We start from the raw sequence: 19,565 nt of genomic DNA on the forward strand, positions 1-19,565 counted from the left end.
AAACTGCAAACCAAAAATTTCCATAAAGTTCAAAGAAACCTTTTATCTTAACTGTTTTTGTTTTTAATTTTTTTAAAAAAGTTTAAATTCTAAACTCAGTATCATAGTTACCAAAAAGTTAGCAGCTTAAACACAGTAAACTTCCAAAACTATGTATGATTTTGGTTTCCAGATTTTGAAATGAAAAAGTATTGAAATGTGAGTTATACCTGCTATTGCTCAAAATATTAAATGAAACCTGTCCATTTCCCATTGCCCTGGTGCTTCTGACATTTTGGACATTGCCTCATAAGCAGCATTGCACAATCGTCTACCTTCCTCTAATCAATGAGTGAAATACAAAGTCATTTAATAAAAAACAGAGTCAGTCAGTTATACTGACTGTATACTGACTTCAGCTCCCTATATCTTTAATACAATCATTTCATCTGCACTTGCCATTTTTAGAACTGTTAAAATCATAATGAGGAAAATGGTAGAAACTGGATTATTCTAAATTATTCCAAGTGATTTCAGCCTATGATGGGAAACTTGATCCTATGGAATGTGTTTTGGTTCTATACTGTAAATGAATGGTACAGAGAAGATATAGGACAAGGCAGGGATGATTAACCCATAGCCTGCGGACCATATGTCTCCCCCCAGGGTTTCATGCAGACCGCCAAGACCCCTCCAAAATGTCATGGCAGCAGTGGCTGATGTTTTTTTTAAAGTTATTCTTTATTCTCTGCTGTCCTTCCTAGTTCTTTATATTTGTTTTGGGCAGTTCTGGGGGTTCAAAACACTCTGTGATCTCCTAGAAATCAATAGAAACCACGGCAGTGCCATGTCCTGTGAGCTGTCTGTTGCTTTGTAGCGTTAAGTGTCTCTGCAGTGCTTAGGAAACTTTGCTTTTGCCTTGGCTTTTCTCGGCATCAATTGGGAGAGATTGTACCTCTTTGTCAGGGTTCAGAGCCAGATAACATTATCCAAGAGGAGACTCAGTGAACAGAGCCAGCATTCCATGGAAGTGTGTGTGTGTGTTTCTAGCTCTGCTTTTTAAATAGTAAGAACAAGAGCTTGGGCAGTGTGCTTAACTCTTGCCAACACCACTGCTGCACTCAGTTCTGGCAATGGTGTTGAGTGAGAACTGTGGTTTGTATGTCTGTATGTAATCTCTCTAGATTGTATTTAACTAAGTCCTACTCAAAAGAGACCCATTGAAATTAGTTAAGTTAGTCATGCCTGTTAACTTCAGTGGGCCTGTTCTGAGTAGGACTGTCACTGAATACCACCCTCTGTGTGTGTGGTGAGATTTATAGGTGGGTGTGAGAAATGTATGTGTGCGGTGAGTGCATGTATCTGCTGTGTGTGTGGGGCAACAACATCCACTTTGGCCATGACGTTTGCTGGCATGCATCCCTTGGAGAGTTGGCCAATACTGAATGTGTCCCTTGGGCTAAAAAGGTTAGCTGCTCCTGGCATAAGAGAACTTCATCATCATATCTCTATTCCTGTCTCATCTCCAATATCTCAGGATTCCAGTACCTCAAGGACTGCCTCTGTCCCCATGAACCAACCTGAACCTGAACCCTGTGTTTGTCATGTAAGGTCCTTCTCTGTGTGCCCCCTCTGATGGAAATGTTGAGGGTGGCAACACAAAAAAGGGCCTTTTCAGAAGTGGCTATCTTTTTGTGGAGCATTCTCCCCAGTGAGGAATGCCTGGAACCATCACTGTCTGTCTCAGGAGCCAGGTAAAAACATTTTTATTCACCCAGACCTTTGGAGTTTCATTTTCTATTTGTTTTTAGTCAGGTGGGGAGAAGTTGGATCATCATCATCATCATCATCATCATCCCTGTACTACCCTCAACATATCTTCACATAACACAGCTTCACCATGGGAATGGGAATGGACTGATACAACAACATCAATGCTGCAGCAGTTCCTGGAGGTATAAGTTGTTCCATTGTACCATCACTTGTCACCTTACACCTCAGCACATCAGCTTATAGTATCAGGCCACTGAAGAACTTTGGCTCAGAAAGCAAGAAGATAAAATGGTGGTGATTTCGCCATTTGATGAAACTGATCCTTCATACAGTATATTCACTGCTAGCAAAGAAATCCAGGCTGACAGTGGACTTGTGAGGAGCTACAAACTTGACTTGTCTCATTTAGTGGAAAATTTTAGAAATCTGTCTGTCAAATACAGTGTTTTTGGCATATTTGGTAGGAACCTATTGCATAAGCTTCTAAATTACATTAGCAAATTGGCTAAGGAGATTTGGGGGTGGGGAAGTGGCAAGAAAATTATTTGGGGTATTCTTTCAGCAGAACCACCAAAGAACTGTTGTTCATGCTAAGCAATAAAACTCATACTCCCTATCTCTTAACCAGTGATCTTCCCCCAAAATTACTAATTCTCCCCCCCTGGAATGATTAATGGCATACATCAAACTGGGGTTTGCAAAGCATATCATTTGGTTCTTTGGGAATTATGGGGATACATGCACTAGTGACTCACACAATGGCATTAACATCAGTCGTCGGTAAAACCACATGTCCTTGCTGTAGAGAGTGGGAGACGGATGCTAAAACTGGCCAGCTGTAGGAGGGAAATTTACTGGGGGAAAAGATGTGGAACCTGAAGGTCAATGCTAGCAGGGATTTGGAATAAAAATCTCTGACGTCTGAACATGAATGGAGTGAGAAAGGATTACAATAAACATCACACCCTGTGCCATTTGGGGAGCAATCATCAGACATTAGAAAATAATAAATCACTCTCCGGCAGTGCAACTGAAAAATCTTCCTTTGTGAAAGCAGTTTTTTTTTTAAAAAAGAATGAATTGGATCTATCCATAGCCAAATAATATAATCATACTTACTAAGAAACAGATTTATCAATGACTGTTCTGCTGAAGCACTGCTTTTGTCCCAGATCTTTCAGGATAACAGCCATGTTTTCCAGGACACAGATAATCTTTCCAATGCCTCCCAGGGAGAGAAAAAAATATTCTAATAAAAAGGCACCTGCAATGTTGAAGTTTAAATTGTATCCTTGTTTTTAAAAAGCCAGGGCCTGAGGATTATGGGCATTTCCAAGTGATGGGGTGTTCTACCACTGGGTTGTAGCCGCTTCTTTAATATGTAGGACCAGCAGGATGGAACTCACATTTTAAGACTGAAGAATACCTGTTTCCAGGCTATTATCAAGTGGAACTATGTTATTCTATGCAATGAAAGGGATCAATGCTAAGAAGAGATTCTAAGGGGAAGTGCTATCTGTCCCTGGACTCTTTAGATTTCTGTCTCTTCAGCTGACATCCACTTTTTCATATTTCCCTTGAGAATACTAATCTTACACTAGCAACAAAGTTAAGAATAACTGTATGATGCCAAACAGTGAAATTAAATTATATCTCCATCATACATCACATTTTTGTTCCGACCAATCGTGGTACTTTTTGAAAGACCTCAGAGGTGTTGAAATAGCAATGTCAAGTTTTACCCACATGTTGCATTAGGATGGTGTTTCAACACTTTGTACCTCATAAGCCTGTGATTTCGACATTTTCTAGCAGTCACTAGAGTTTATCAAGATGAACTGTTCCTTGCTGAGCACTTCCACACGTGGATAATACACAATTATTTAAACATAAATATGTCTATGGACAAAGTTGATAGCCTATATAAAAAACCAGTCGAAGGGCCCCTCCAAACATCCTTTTTATTGTGTTTTCATGATTATTTGTTCTCATGATGCCAGTGGACAGTCATGTGCAATCCCACTTTCAATACTATTTGTGCCTGCAAAAGTTTTGGTTTGGTCACACTGCTTCATTTCCAATCAATGCAAATGATGTAGCTTCCTGCTGAAATCCTGTAACTTTTCCTACCACAAATGTTCTGGTGCCCCCCACCCTGCTTTGGTTGCCCTGTAGCCGCTCTGGACAGCAATAATGTGGTAGCATTGGAAAAGCATCAAAGAACAACTAATAAAGCAGAATAAATCCACCACTGAAGCACTATTATTGTGTTAAGAACATGTTGCAGAATACATCTGCAATAAAACACCAGGCTTGGTCACTAGAACAGTTTGCTTAAAATGGAAAGAAGATATATGAATATGGTGTCAGATGTGTGAATTGTTTTGATTTTCTGTACCACCTAAAATTGTTTGTTTGCTTCTTTATAATGCCAATACACGACTTTTTAAATCACACTTCCTTGCCTTATAAGCGAAACTGTTGCTAGAAATATCCAGAATGGATTTATTTATTTAGACTGTTTCTATACCTCTTAATATATAAAAAGATCTCTAAGCAGTGTACAGAAAAGTAAAACAACTACAAGTATTATAAAAATGCACCATAAAACCATAATACAAATAATACATACACAATGCAAATTATGAACAGAGCTTGGAAGTAATTAGTTACAAAAATGAATTACTTGTAATTTATTACTTATTTTTTTGAGGAACGAGTGGGTAATTTCTTTACATTTAGACTGTAATAGAACAAGGAGTAATTTTATTTCTTCTGAGGAGTAATTGTAGAGTTTCCAGCGTTATCTTTGGCTGTTACTGGGGGTTGCACTTGGTCTGATGCACAAAGATCTGAGCGGCGGCCTCTACCTCCCTCCCTGCCTCTCTTACCAGCGGAGAGACCACCACTGCTATCTTATGGATAAAAGGAATTATTCTACTACCTCTGCGGGTGTGGGTGTGTTTATTTTTAATAATGTTTTAGGCTACTTAGGTATGCAGCAGCCAAGGACAGCAGCTTATAGGCACTCTATTTTTTAAAAAAAGTACTCTAATTGTAATGATTACTTTTGAGTAATGGTAAAGTAATCATTTCCTTTCAGAACACTTGTAATTACAATGGTAATTTATTCCTTTTTGGGCCATGTAACAGTAAATGTAATTTATTCCTTTTTAAAAGTAATCTTCCAAGCTCTGATTATTAATAAATAAATACAGACACAAATTCCTTCACACGTCCCCACTCAACATCTCTCAACCTCCTGGCTCCCACGCAGGACTCCACCAATCCACCCTGGCTCTCACCCAGGGCCCAACACACACAAATCCCCCAAAGTCTCACAAAAAAGTGGGTTCCCAGGGGATCCCAAAGATGGCATTTAGGACCCACGTTTTATAAGCCTGAGAACCATCTTGAATTGCTGGATCTTTTCTGCTACACATGAATTTGCTGAGTTCTTTGCTGAACACCCAGAACTGGAGCCTGGGGTTGCTGCAGCCAACCAGGGGCTATGCTCTTCCTCTCCACCAGCGAGTTGGCCTGCTCCATGGATATCCTGTCGGCCAGTATCTTGTGCTTGGGTTACTCGTTCTCATCTTGCAGCTTGCGCCTCTGCAGGAATTGAGCTTTGGATCTACCCATCTGTACAGCACTTCAAATGAATTCAGAATATTACTCTATTCTGCTGAGTGGTACATTTTGAGGTGATCCTGTGATGAGATCCAAATAGAATTTGGTCCAACACACAGTCAGCTGGGATATGATGTGATTGGCAATTGTAAATAGGGTTGCCGTATTGCCCGGTTAGCCGGGTTTTGCCCGGATTCTATGCATGCCACCCGGCCCCCGGCTAGCTCCTTAGTGGCCCGGATTCTCAGCTTTAATTTAAAAAAAAAATTAAGTTTCTAGGTGGTCCGGTTCTCGAGATATGCATAAAAACGTCAGCAGCCCCCCCCAACTGTTAAATCTTTCTTTAAATAGTACTGTATGCACTTCCTAGCTTTAACCCCGCCCGTTCAGGATTGCAGCCAATCAGGGATTGTGTTTCAGTTTCATTGATTTGAGGCAGTGTCTAGAAAACAAAATGGTGGTTTCACCCCCTGTTTATCTGAAAATCTCATAAATTGGGTAAGTTTATACATTTCAGTTTTTTTTCCTCTTGTGTGCAGGAGTCAGATCTTGGGCAGTGTTTTGAAAACCTTCCCAATGCTTGCTTTTTGTAAGAGCAATGCTAATCCCATATGCCCAGAGTAAATCCCATTGAATTCAATAGGACTTACTTTTGAGTAGACATGGTTATGAATGTGCTCAAAATCAATGGGACTTTGGAGTGAATGTAAAAAAGAATTGTGTTTGTGCCCTCCAGTCCTATTTTAAAGCAAGTAGGCAGGGCTTACTTAGGTATTACAGTTTTTATTCTGTAGGAAACTAATACTGATTTTTTTAAAACTAATACTGATTTTTCTGCAATGACCAACTGGTTTGACAATAAACTATTATATGGGCTGTATGTATTTATACATCTGCAGTGTGTGTGTGTATGGAGTCTTTCCAACACCCCTGTGAGGTAGGGTTGGAAACCAAGGCAGCTCACAACAAGAAATAAAGCCATTTAAAATCCAATAACCATAAAAACAAGTATAAACAGTTGCAAAACAGCATAAAGTGGCATGATTCGGAATTTTGGGTTGTGTGAATGAAGTTGCTTATCACTTGAGGTTGCATTTCTGTCCCTGTTTGAGTAAGCCCCACTGAATACACTGGGACTTGCTTCTGAATAAATAAACCTAGGATTGCACTATAAATATCTTTACAGTTTGTGTAAATAATAAATATATTTGATAGTCATGCTTATATAAATACTTCTTCATTTATCATATTTTTGGTTTTTGGTTAGGAATCCTGACTGGTTGTGAGATGCTTAGTTTTTTGCCTTACTCATAGGAATCTTGTTGTGGTTGGTATGGTATTACATTTAGGAAAGTGTTACTGCCTTCTGTTTTTTTTTTCCTATTTGCATTTCACTTATCTTTAACCTCACTCCGTTACAGCCATAGAAGCAACAGCAGCATATGCAAGATAATTAACTCCCATTAGTGATAAGAACAAGAATTTATAATTATTATTTCAATTAAAACAAGAGGCTTATCAATACTTTGAAGAGGACCAGATATTTATTTTGTTTCTGAGCCCAGGACTGGGTCTTTCATGATGCCCAGGGGGAGGGGGGGAGCAGGACAGTAGTCGATAAGACAGACATCCTGGCATTGGTAATCTAATTAGCAAGGTATGTGTGGGGTTGTTGCACACTTCCAGGCCCAGTTTCATTTTGAGTATGGAGGTGGAACCTGTGTAGATGTGGTTGATCAAAGGGAGAAGAAATTTTGAGTTAAGCAAAGCTCTGCTTTTATAAAACCTAAGAAACATACAGATACTTTGAATGTCTGAGTGCCTGCACCAGTGGAATACTGGAGGAATTTGTAAAACTTGCTGCAACAGTATTTAGAACTGAGCATGTGGTGTGAAAGACTCCTTTTCCTAACATTTTGGCTTCTTGTTTTTCTCCACCCACCGCATCTTTGAAATATATCGTATATGGTTAACCGTACTGGTGCCCTGACTTACTTTATGTTTGTTGCTATTTTGTGTTTTTATTATGTTTTTATATTGATTGTGTATTTTTATTGTTTTTATTATATTTGTAAGCTGTGCTGAGCTCTGTTTTTAACAGCAAAAGGGCAGGATATAAATTCTCTTAATCAATAAATAAATACTCCATAGTGTTGGAAACTAGAGTCTAGGCATTTAAGGCTGAAAATGTTGCTTTTAAAAAAAAGATTTCTCACATCTTTCCCCAGCTTTTGATGGTAATTCCTAGGCACAAAAACAAAACAACTGGACAATCCAAATATTAATATGCAGATATTTTGCATAATATGCAAATAATATGCAGATATTTGCATAATATGCAGATACTTTACATAATATGCAAATTAACCTGCCCGGATTTGTGGAACTGGAATATGGCAACCCTAATTGTAAAAAGATGCAGGCTTTTCATTTGGGAGGAATTCTGGGAACTGAATGCATGCTGCTTGTTGTAATGCAGGCCTCCTCAAAGGGGCAGAATCCACCCTAATATGGGAATGTGGTTTTCAAGCAGCTTTTAGAACAGGGATAGCCAATGTGGTGCCTTCCCAATGTTGTTGGACTACATCTCCTGCCAGCCCCAGCCAGCATGGCCAATGGCCAGGCATGATGGGAGTTGGGAGTCCAACAATATCTGGAGGGTACCACATTAGCTTTCCCTGTCTTAAGTGCATAGCTGGCCATTTCTTTTAAGTCTTTGTTGAGCCCCCCCCCCCCGCTTATTTTAGACTTGTAGCAAAGGAGTGATTTAAGCAGTGCTGTGAACTGCAATGCTGCTAAAAACAACTCTAAAGTGGGTGGAGTGGGGGTCTGTTTAATTATTCATTTAAGACATATGTATACTGCTTAATCATTCACACTTCCGTTGAATCTGTGTTGACATCCATAGTGAAACATTCCAATGACCATTTTACTATGGGCACATCGACATTCAGCTGAGTCAAAAACTTTGGGACACAGATAAAAGAAATAGTCCATGGATTTTTTTCTCAAGGACTGTTTGAACTAACACTCTGTTTGACATCCTTCACCTGGATGTTAGTTTCTGTTTTGGTGAGTTGTCTCCAAATACCCACTCCCACACAAGGATATACCAGCAATCACTTTGATAGAAAGAACTGCAAAAGAGTCTTTTGAGAAACCATTCATGTACTTCTTCAGGAGGTTAGTAAAAGTATCTACAGAGTGAGTTGAGCTGTTGATTTAGCTGAGGCCAGATTTGACAGAGCCCTGCTGCTTTCCAGGATAATTTTAGCAGCACTTTGGTAAGCTTTCAGAAATGTAATATTGTTCTGGCAAACCAGAAATGTCTCCCACTCGTGTCCCCATTGGATTCCAAGGGGAATTGCACAAGAGCAACTTTTCTTTTTATCGCAGTGTTATACAGCCAGGGCCGGATGAAGACATGCTGAGACCTTAGGCTGTGTCAAGATTCAGAGGCCCCGTACCATAAAAATTAAAGAGAAAACAGTGTATTACATTATCATAGAAAGGGCAATGAAAAATAAATGGAAAACCATTATATTTGCATATATATGTGGGCAACAATGCAATGAAAAACAACGGAATAAAACACACTTGTAAAAAGCTTTATTTGCATTATTAAATACTTTATGATTTCTTAACATATGTGAAACTGAAGACCACAGCCTCTTCTCTGGCAGCTTCTGTCATTTATTCCTACACAAACTTAACTCCTTACAAGTCACAGTCTGAAAGGAAATTCAAATATTGCAATGGCACAACTACATATAAAAGTATGTTATTAAGCAGATTCTGGCCCCTACAAGGGCCTCAGGTGGGGCATCAAAGGGGCAACTGCTGGGTTCCACCTATCTCCTTGAAATACACATTTGTCTTGCATGTATTTTCTGATACGGCCCCCCAGCTGTGTGGTAGTAGTATGTGAAGAAGTGGGAAAGTGGCAAGGAGGGGATGAGTACAGATGATGCCCTGTTGTGGAACAGGACTTTGGAATGTGTTGGTATGCTAGTTCCCATTGTCTCCTGTTGAGGTCTGTTGATGATGTGAGCATTCCAGCAGCCCTGGAAGGGAAGTTGATGAGACTGGGTGTGAAATGGGATGGGGAGGTCAGGGTTCAGAATTTTGGTGGTGGATTTTATCTGAAAGGTTATTTAAGCCGAAATGATTTCAATTATAATAAATGATCTTTGTTATCTCCAACATATTTAGATATATTGGATAATGTGAGGGCCTAAGCCATGGCTTACTTCGCGTGTTCCTAAATCGGGCACTGTATACAGCTATGCATTCTTTTTAAGCCTTATGGAGCGAGAATGTTTCAGTTCTGTGTTCTGTACCGCAGATAACACATTACTGGTTTTATAGACATGATTAATAATAATATCTGGCATTTAGAGGTAACGGTACTCTTCTGATTGTTGCTCACTTCTTAAAGGCAGAGAAACTCTTTGTCAGAGGTAACTGATCCTTTGTGTGAAGAGGATTTTCAAATCTGACAAAGTATCCGTTGCTCTGTGAGGATTGAGAAATTCTGACAATTGACAAAGGCTGGACTTTGCAAACTGAGAAATCTGCATTGTTTTTAATGGGCAAAGCATTGGATTTTCAAACTTAGATGAAGAAGGGGGAACAGTTGGAAAAATGAAGGTTTTGCCTTTCAGAGCAGTGAATCTTTGTCTGAATTATGTTCACACTGTTGTGTTAAAGAAAGAGGCACACACTACCGTGTTCTTCACTCCTTTATTAGGTTCTCCCTGCAATGGACTAGGAACTTTGAAGGACCAGAACTTTATGATCACCTGACATATACATTAACAGGAGAATTACTACAAGGGTTAAAAATCCCTGCACTACCCTGAAGTTCATGTGGTGACCTTGGGCCCGTCACTGCCCCTCAGCTTCACCTACTTCATATTATGGTAGTGAGAATAAAATAGCATAATCCCCATGCACACCACTGTGAATTCTTTAGAGATGAGATAGAAATCTGATAAATAAACAAAACATATCAAATTAACTGTTTGAGGGTGCCCAATAAATATTTTGTGCTATTTCTTCTGGTAGCATTAAAACATTTTTTGTCATCTGCTTAGTGTGGATTTGGGTTAACTCTGAGAAAGGGAGGGAGGGAGAAAACTCTTAGGAATGGGTTTGGTGGCTCCTTGTCTCAGGCAGTGATGCTGAGAAAGCACAAATGAGCCGCAGTGGTGAACTCATGCAAACACAATGCCCCTCAAGGCCACAGGAATTGTGGAAAGATTTGTGTAAATATCTCATGCATTCTTGTGCTGTAAGGTTTATGGAAATGAAAACCACAGTTGAAAAGCCAATGCCACATCCACTCCCCCTCCTTACTGCCTTTTTAAAAACTGCTAGAATAAGTTCACAGAAGATGTGATGAGTTGTCAAGAAAATCAATTGTTTCTATGTCATTACCAGGGAGGTAAAAAGAAGACGACATTTGCCATAGATGAGGCAGGACAGGATGCGACAGGATGGAAGGAGGAGGCCATTTTGTAGGTGTGATATGAACTGTTTCTGTAGGCATGGCTGGAAAAATATGGACATGCACACAGTGCTAAACCTGTTTCTGTTTGGATCACACTAATATGTCATTATGCTCTTAGCTTGAAACAGAGCTGGCCCAAGACATTTTACTATTTTAGGCAGAGAAACAAATGGTGTGTCCTCCACACATAAGTGAAGGTGCATAGTACTCATGGCTGGTCAAGTTATTTTGGCACTTGAGGCATAAAATCTCACAAAGGTCTCTCCTAGCAGTAAAAAATAAAACAAAACAATAATACATGAAATAACTAAGAATTGGCTGTCCTTTTATGGTACGGAAAACCAGCTGCCTGAGGTGGCTGCTACAGTTTGTTCACACTGCAAGTTACTGTGAGATTGGTGCCACTTGCATCCCCATTTAATTCTCAGGGTTCACATGACGTTGCAGGCAAAGAGAAGCTAGGACGCAGTTTTTCCCTTTAAACCCGCATTAAACCAATCCGGGGATAATGCGAAAAGTGAAGGAAAAAACATCTCCACTTCACAGCGTTGCTCCATGTAGGTGCTTTGCTCTGATGTTTTTTGCTGGGGGTGTGTGTGGATTGTCACTTTCAGATACTCCCCTTTCTCCGCCCATTAAACTCCCCATGAATTTCCACTTGTGTTTCTGGCGGCTCAACAAGCAACTTCCAACTGACTGCTCCTGAACTTCTGCAGCCCTCCTTTCTTTCACCCCTTTCTGTCCCAGTAAACTGGCTTCCTTCACTCCTGTTGTTTCTTTTTTTAAACTTCGGCACAGTTCCAACTCTTTCCACCCACACTCCCTTGGGCTTTGCAAAAGTGAAGCTGACTACCCCCGTGACACAGTGCCACCGATCTGCAGGAAGGAAGGGTTGTGAAGCATGTGGGGGCGGTGTCAGCATCTACGCCCTGGCGTAATAGAAACAGGGCAGCCCAGAGTGCATAACGTGTTCCACTGAAATCACTTTTATGACCCAGGCTAACAACTTCGGCAGCTGCACATGAAGCGCTGCTTTTCCCTTCCACTTTGCTGCACGCCACCCCAGTGGAGGGGGAAAAGAGCAACTCCGGGGTAGGTTGAACTACCTCCACATCTCCCCAAAACCTATCTGCCAATTACCAGCAATGTGATAGGAGGCACTGTCACACACACACAAAACCTGTCTCCGACTAGCTAATTTTTAAAAAAGGAGAAGGTGTTTTACTAGGAATAGAAGGGGGGGGGTGTCTAGTCAATGTCACATCAATTTCACGCCGAGTCGCTCTCCCGGCTTCAGCCTTGAAGCCCAAACAGTCATGGGGATTGGAAATTGTTTTTTCAAGGCAAGGGGAAAAATTTACTCTAAAAAAAAAAGGAACCTCAGAAAAATGGGGAAAAGAGGACCCCACTTCTTTTCAACTGCTAAACTTCCGGAAGCAGTTGGGGGCAGGAGGCAGTTGAAATACTGCGCAGGTAAAGAATTTTTGCATATGCCCAGTAACTGAGTAACCAGAGGGAATACACATGTAAAATTAGAGGGTGGGGCCAAAAGGAAACAGCGATACTAAACCTTTCAAGAGGGACGCTGATTAATGTGAATGGAAAACAGCAGATTGGAAGGAGGGAAGTGTGAACCCTGCAAATCTATTGCAATGGCAAAAGCTGTGTCTTTAATACAAAGTTCAGCTCCCGTGTGAATCAGTCCTTTGTCTAATGGCAGGGTTGGCCAAACTCAAACCTATATACATCTCCTTAGAAGTAAGTCCCATTGAATTCAATTGGTCTTATTACAAGGTAAGTGGGTTTAGGATTGCAATTACATTTCAGCTGGAGTATCCTGCTTTGTTTTGTGCTGGCTGAATAGTGGCCATTGGCATGACAGATTGGCAAGGAGAAACAGGATCAGGGGTAGCTGCAACTGCAGGCACTTCTTTATGATGGAATGCTGTCCTGATCCATGGTGATGTTCACCACCAAGGGAAGGTGATGGCCCAAAGAAGGTGGAGATCAATAAGCCCAGGGTTCCACAACAGATGGCAGCTATGGCAAAGCCATGATCTTACTTTCAAGCATCAACTCCCACCAATGTTCCAACAAGGCCCTCAGTGAGATGGGGTGAGCCTGGTGGTCTCTCTCACAATGTTATATTCATTCATTCGCTCATCCAAATCAAAACAGGCCAATTTCAACTTCTGATGTCATATTTTGATGCCAACATTCACATGGTAAATTTCAAGGCCAAATTTTGATATCAGTATAGAAATTCTGTGACATTTCATTTCAACTTTCTTCTGGTGCCCACTCTTTTTTCCACCTGCAATCCTCCTGAAATACTTCACTGAGTTAAAAAGAAAAGGTGAAAAGAAAACTAGAACGATGAACATGTCAGAGGACAAGGTCCCAGCTTCACGTCCCTATCAGTATACTTGGCCTGTCAAATTTTGCATATCAGTTTGGAATGTGTCCAATGACATTAAACTCCAGCTTCCATCAGCTGTATCCAGCATGGCTGACAGTCACGATTATGGGAGTTGAAAATGGAAATGGTCTGCCTTCAGGTCGATCCCGATTTATGGCTACCCTATGAACAATATCTGGAAGGTCACAGGTTCCCCGTCCATGATTTTTAGAGTTTCTTAGTCTGGATGAAATTGCTGCAATTCCTCCCACCCTACATTTTTCTCCTCCAAAAGTGAGATTGCAAATTTTAAAAATAGACTGCTTCTTTCTTTGAGGATTTGCTACCTACATTCAAATGCATGCCTGTTTTCTTACCTTCTCCCCTGTGGTCTTCAGTTTCTCTGAAGGATGCAGAGCTTTCCTGACCCTCCTGGAATGCTCTGTGCTTATTTTATCTCTGAAAACAAAGCACATTTCTCTGTGTTTTGTTCTATTTCCTACATGATAGAATCCTTTGTTTCCATATGCAACCTCTGCAGCTTCCAAGATGTTTTAATTTTTTTTTCTCCTAGTGGCTTGTCGAGACACTGGGTTCAATAGTCTGCCACCAGGCCCTGCCTCAAGGTCAAGGATTCCCTCCTTTTCCTTCCCAGTATTGTCCTGCATCCTGGAGGGCCCTTCTTCATACAGTCCTGCGGCTGCTGTGACAATAAGGACTGGCACCAGGCGCACTCTTGTTGCCACGGTATCGGTGGCTGAGCACATGCCAAACTCTGGTGACAATAGCATGACTTCAGATCCTTTATTAGGAAAGGAAAGGCCAAAATGGGAGGAGGCACTTACGAGCATGTCGTGCCACCTTGATTCTACTGGGTGCATTGTTCTTGTCAGTCTGCAGTGGAAACTCCCTCATCTTTTACGTTTGCAGATATTACAGATATAGATGTAAGATACAGATATACAGAAGAAGCTTGCAAAGAACACACACACATACATACCTTTGCATTGGTCTCCCAATTCATTCTTGCATTCATGGGCAGTGAAATACATCTGCACATTTATTGAGAAACAGTTTGAGCCCAATAAGTGGATTTGTTGACACATATTCAAGAAGTCCTTAAATATGCCACCACAGCTGATAAGTGATTTAGTTTCAGGCAAATCACTTATTGAAGGAAAGGACAAAAGGTAGATCAGGATCTTCTGGCAGATCTCTGGGTAATTTGAAGTAGATCACCAAAGATTTCTGACTCCCAATTGTTAACAATGGCAACAACAATTAAAAAAATATCCCTATATTATACAGCTGCCAACAAAGAAAGTGCTTTCCCTTTCTCTCTGGAACGGCTGCAAATTCAATTCAGTTCTGGTAGTCAAAAGACATTTCTGGACTCATCATTCTTTAATTCTAAATATGTTTTCGTACTCGATGCTGGTTGCTGGATATCAGGATTTTAGTAAAAGAAACATACCCCAGAGTAGATCCCACAAACCTAAAGTCTGCCTACCCCTAACTTACAACTTCAATTTCTCTTTCACCATATCGGCATAGATGTAGGAGTTTGGTGAAATAAAGCCTAAAAGAAGCAGATCTCAGCAAGTTCTTCTCCTTCTATATCTGTCTGCCTCAACATTTGACAGAAGGAAAATTCCCTATCAACTTTTTACAGGGATTAGGATCAAAATCTATTCTTGGCATTAGATTTGAAATCTTATATTGAACTCATGTATTAGATCTCCACTGAACATTTCCTAGAATCAGTGTGTGATACTGAGGAGAGGAACTTATTAGGACCCCATTTCCCAAATGGTTGAAAAGTAGGCTTTGTTTTAATCCCAGTAATCCATGATTCATTTTCGCAGGATCTCCTCTAATATATGTCCTTTTGTGCCACTTTTCATTCATGGTTATCCCTGTGCAAATAGGTCCTCTTATACACTTTACAACTGCTATGTGTGTATGTGTGTGGAAGCTGCTCGTTTAAAACAGATGGGAAAACTCTGTAGGGCCTTTGCAGTAGTCACTGGTGCAGTGAGGTAATTTTAGACTCTGGACTTAATGATCTTGTGCTTCATCCACTTCACATTTCAAATTCTGATAAACCAGCCCTCCAGCATTTGGGACCCCTCTTGCTCATTCTGCTGAGAGGGGCCCTGGACCTCTGCCCCAAGTTCCAGCCCTGGCACACCATGGGCTGTAAGAGCCCCTGCCTTGAGGACTATGTTGAGCATCTCTTTAGTCCAAGAGAGCATCTCTTTATTCCAAACCTCCTTGCCTTCAGGAGAGCACACAGGCTTTTATTTACAAAGGGTTTTGCTGTAATTTTTTAAAATCCTGAACTGATGTTAGTGCTAGATTGTTATTTTTTTACATTGTTTTAACTTGATATATTTCAGTGTATTTCTGTTGAATGACCAATTAATTGAAACATTTAAAGTTAGAGGACAGCATATTACAATGTGATGTAGTGGCTAGAGAGTTGAACTAGGGCCTGGGAGATCTGGGTTCAAATCCTCATTCAGCCATTAAGTTCATTGGGTGGTTTTGGGCCAATCACCTTCTCTCAGCTTAACCTACCTCATGGGGTTGTTGCGTGGTTGAAATGGGAAGAACAATGTATGTTACCTTGAGCTTCTTGGAGGAAAGGTGAGATGTTAATATAGTAATAAAATAAAAAAATAAATATAGCAGGGATGCAGCACTGGTGGCTCTCCAGATGTTGTTGGACTAAAGTTTCCATCATCCTTGATCATTAGCCATGCTGTCTGGGGTTGATGGAAGTTGGAGTCAAATAACAATTGGAAGGCCACCAGCCTTCCATCCCTGGCTTTTAGGTGAGTCAGTATATTACCAGATGTGAAGATAATTTTGGAACACACACTAGATCCCAACACCTTCACAAGTGCGACTGGTGGGGACACGAGATAGGGCCTTTTCGGTGGCTGCCCCTAGGCTCTGGAACTCCCTCCCTAGGGAGGCAAGAATGGCCTCCTTTGTGCAGTCTTTCCGCCGACAGCTAAATACTTTTTTCTTCCGGCAGGCCTTTGGAACTGAAGGTTTTAAGGGTAGTGACTGAAGAGGATGCTGTATGTTATTGTTTTACTTGTATGCTCTTAAACTGGGTTGCAGTATTTTAAGAGTAATTGGTTTTAACATCTTAATAGTTTAATCCTGTTTTAATGCTGATTTTATATGTTTATATGTTTTATATTTTTATAGGTTCTTAATGATGTGTACTTATTTTTATCTGGAAGCCGCCTTGAGTTCCAGTTTGGAAAAAGGGCGGGGTATAAATAAAGATAATAATAATAATAATAATAATAATAATAATAATAATAGGTGAAGTGTATGTTTAGAACAGATAATTATAGTTGGGTTTCCATGTCAGTGAGGCACCGTAATCTGCTCCTGGTTTTAGTCCAAACTTTCAAGGAGCTTTCAGCACCTTGGACAGCTCCTTGAAAATTTGGCCAAAAACTGGCACTGATTCCATAGCCCCACTGACACAGAGCTATCAGTCGCCACTGATTATAGTTTAATGGATCATTACATGCCTTATCTAATATCAATATGGAATTGCTAGAGACAAGCAGAATGAATGTTAGCAGTAAATCTATCACTCTGAAAGCTTCCCTCTGTTGATGTATTCTGCATTTCTGTCACAGAGAAGCTGTATCACTGAGAGGCATCTGCTTGCATGTCATTTTTGCAGTTATCATGCAATGCAGTGTCACAAGAATTGACAGTAATACAGCTGTCATAAAGAGCTATAATCAGTTTGCGTGATATACCTGATAGCTCCTAAAAGCCAGGTGGGTGGAGTTGGGGAGATCCTGGTTATTCTCAGCTGCTGATTTATCCATTCCTTTTATCCCCCGCAGCTGGGCCTGTGTCTGTATTTGTAAGCAATGGCTAGTTCTCATTTCTCATGGTATACAAGTTTACAGCTGTAATGGCTTGATTTATAGTCCATGATCTATTGTTCCCTACGGAGCTTTCCCCAAGCCTTGTGTGTGTGTGTGTGTGTGTGTGTGTGTGTGTGTGTGTGTGTGTGAAATATCTATGTGCCTTTTCCACAGGGGGGCTTGCTTTCCCAGTGTGAAGTGTAAACAGACAGTGTTAGGGAAGTAAACAGCATATATTCTTCCCACCCAAGCTGCTTCACATACAGATGTGGATTCCAAGGATTATCATGCTTCTGGGAATATGAACACAAACTAAAGGGGAGTGGGGGAATTGGTGTGGTTCAGCAATTTTGAACCGGTTTTGAAACTCACTTCAGACCATAGACTCCATTGGTAAGCCTGGGCAAACAATTCTCTATCATTCTGCACTCCCCAGCTTTAAAAACAGAAGAATCACACAACTATCTGGCAGGTAAAGATTGCAAATTTCTGCAAAAATGTCATATTCATTTTAAAAGCATAGTTATGCCCTTATTCTAATGAGGAAATCTATCCTCAAGTCCAGAGCTTGGAAAAGTTACTTTTTTGAACTACAACTCCCATCAGCCCAATTCAGTGGCCATGCTGGCTGGCAGGACCGGCTCCAGGAATGCCGGGGCCCTTGGGCATCAGCTTGCCTGGCCCCCAGCGTGTGTGTGTGTGCGCGCATGCACGCATGTATGCAGGGGGGCATGGTTCCCCTAAGGGGATGATGCCTACGCCACCATCTTTTTTGATGGCACTTGTGCATGCTATGCGCATGCATCTCTGCCATCAACTAAGATGGCGGCAGGGGCTTCAGTACCTTAGGGAAACCGCGACCGCCATCTTCGTTAAGGGCAATGGTAAAAGACAGCAGACAGGTAGGTGGGGGGCGTGGATCGCGGAAGGGGAGTGAAGGGGTGGCTGAGGGCCCCCCTGTAGCTCCAGGGGTTGTCGGGCCAGTGCCCCACCTGGCCGCCCTTTAGAACCGGCCCTGCTGGCTGGGGCTGATAGGAGTTGTAGTTTAAAAAAGTAACTTTTCCAAGCTCTGCTCATTTAATGCACTGCCATCTCAGCTTTCTTAAGCTCCTCGAGGGCCAAACTAGAAATTGCATTAGGACATGTGGTAGCTACTACCGAAAATGACAGCTGTACATTTGATTTCCTTCCCTATCTGAAGTTCTAGTACAAATCACACATATCCTGAAGACACAATGTTCTGTTTTTCTGTCTCTCCTCCCCCCCACACGCCAGCAGTAGCCAATGATATGGAGGTAGTGAAATACGGAATATTCTGATATCAGGATGTGGATAAATTGTACTAGCTGCTATGGAGGAAGACTGGGGAATGTGATACACACCTGCCATTTTTAGGGGAGCTGTGTGTTTGTTGTAACATCTCATTTGGATCTAATTTACTGTTTTGATTTGGGCTCTCATTCTTTCCCCCCTCTCCTTTCCTTTATCTCCATACATATGGGGAAGGGAAGAATGGGAAAGCATATAACACAATATCCAATTTTTTTAAAAAAAGGGCTGAATGATGTTTAACATCTCAAGCCAATTAAAGCTTAACCCATACAAATGCCAGCCAAGTGGAATGGGTATATACGATGCTCTTTGCTTCTTGCATCATGTGACACAAAGAATAGAAAACAAAATAAATAAAGGGTGGTATTTAATGCTAGTCCTACCAAGAGCTGACCCATTGAAGTTAATGGACTCGACCAATTTAGGTTCATTAATTTCATTAGGTCAGCTCTGAGCAGGACTTAGTTGAATACAACCCAAAAACTATACACCTGAAAGAGACTCGTGCTTTGGAGCGGCCTTAAACAGAAGAGAGATCCTAACTGTGGGACAGCCACCAAGAACAGTTCTCTATAGACAACCCCTGCAGCACATTAATTAGCAGCAGTAGATTTAAACATCACATGTTTAAACATCCCAGGGTCTGGGATCTGGGATATCCTGTGACATAATGCTGTGTTCTGTTAATGTGTTTGTACTTTTTCTTCACTGGATATGCCACAATGATGTCAGGTTTAGCAACACTACTTAGCTCCAGCAGTGTTAGACTTTTCTCTCCCCTCTCCATTTTTAAAAATGTGTTTGCAGAGTTTTGTGGTAGGGTCAAAATTCAAGGTGTCAGGTATGTAAGACTGTTGTAAGGGCTATCCAGGAGATCTGAAGTAATGCTGCATGGAAGTTTCTTTTACTTCCTTTTCGCAAAGAAAGGCTCTAGCGCTGAAAGCTGTAGATTCCCCATCCAGCAGCCATCTATGGAGCACTTGGGAACAGTGGTGAGTGCCTGAATCATTATGTTTGGCAGTCATTTACCCAC

This window comes from Rhineura floridana, chromosome 1 (assembly GCF_030035675.1).
Source record: "Rhineura floridana isolate rRhiFlo1 chromosome 1, rRhiFlo1.hap2, whole genome shotgun sequence".
NCBI lineage: Eukaryota > Metazoa > Chordata > Lepidosauria > Squamata > Rhineuridae > Rhineura > Rhineura floridana.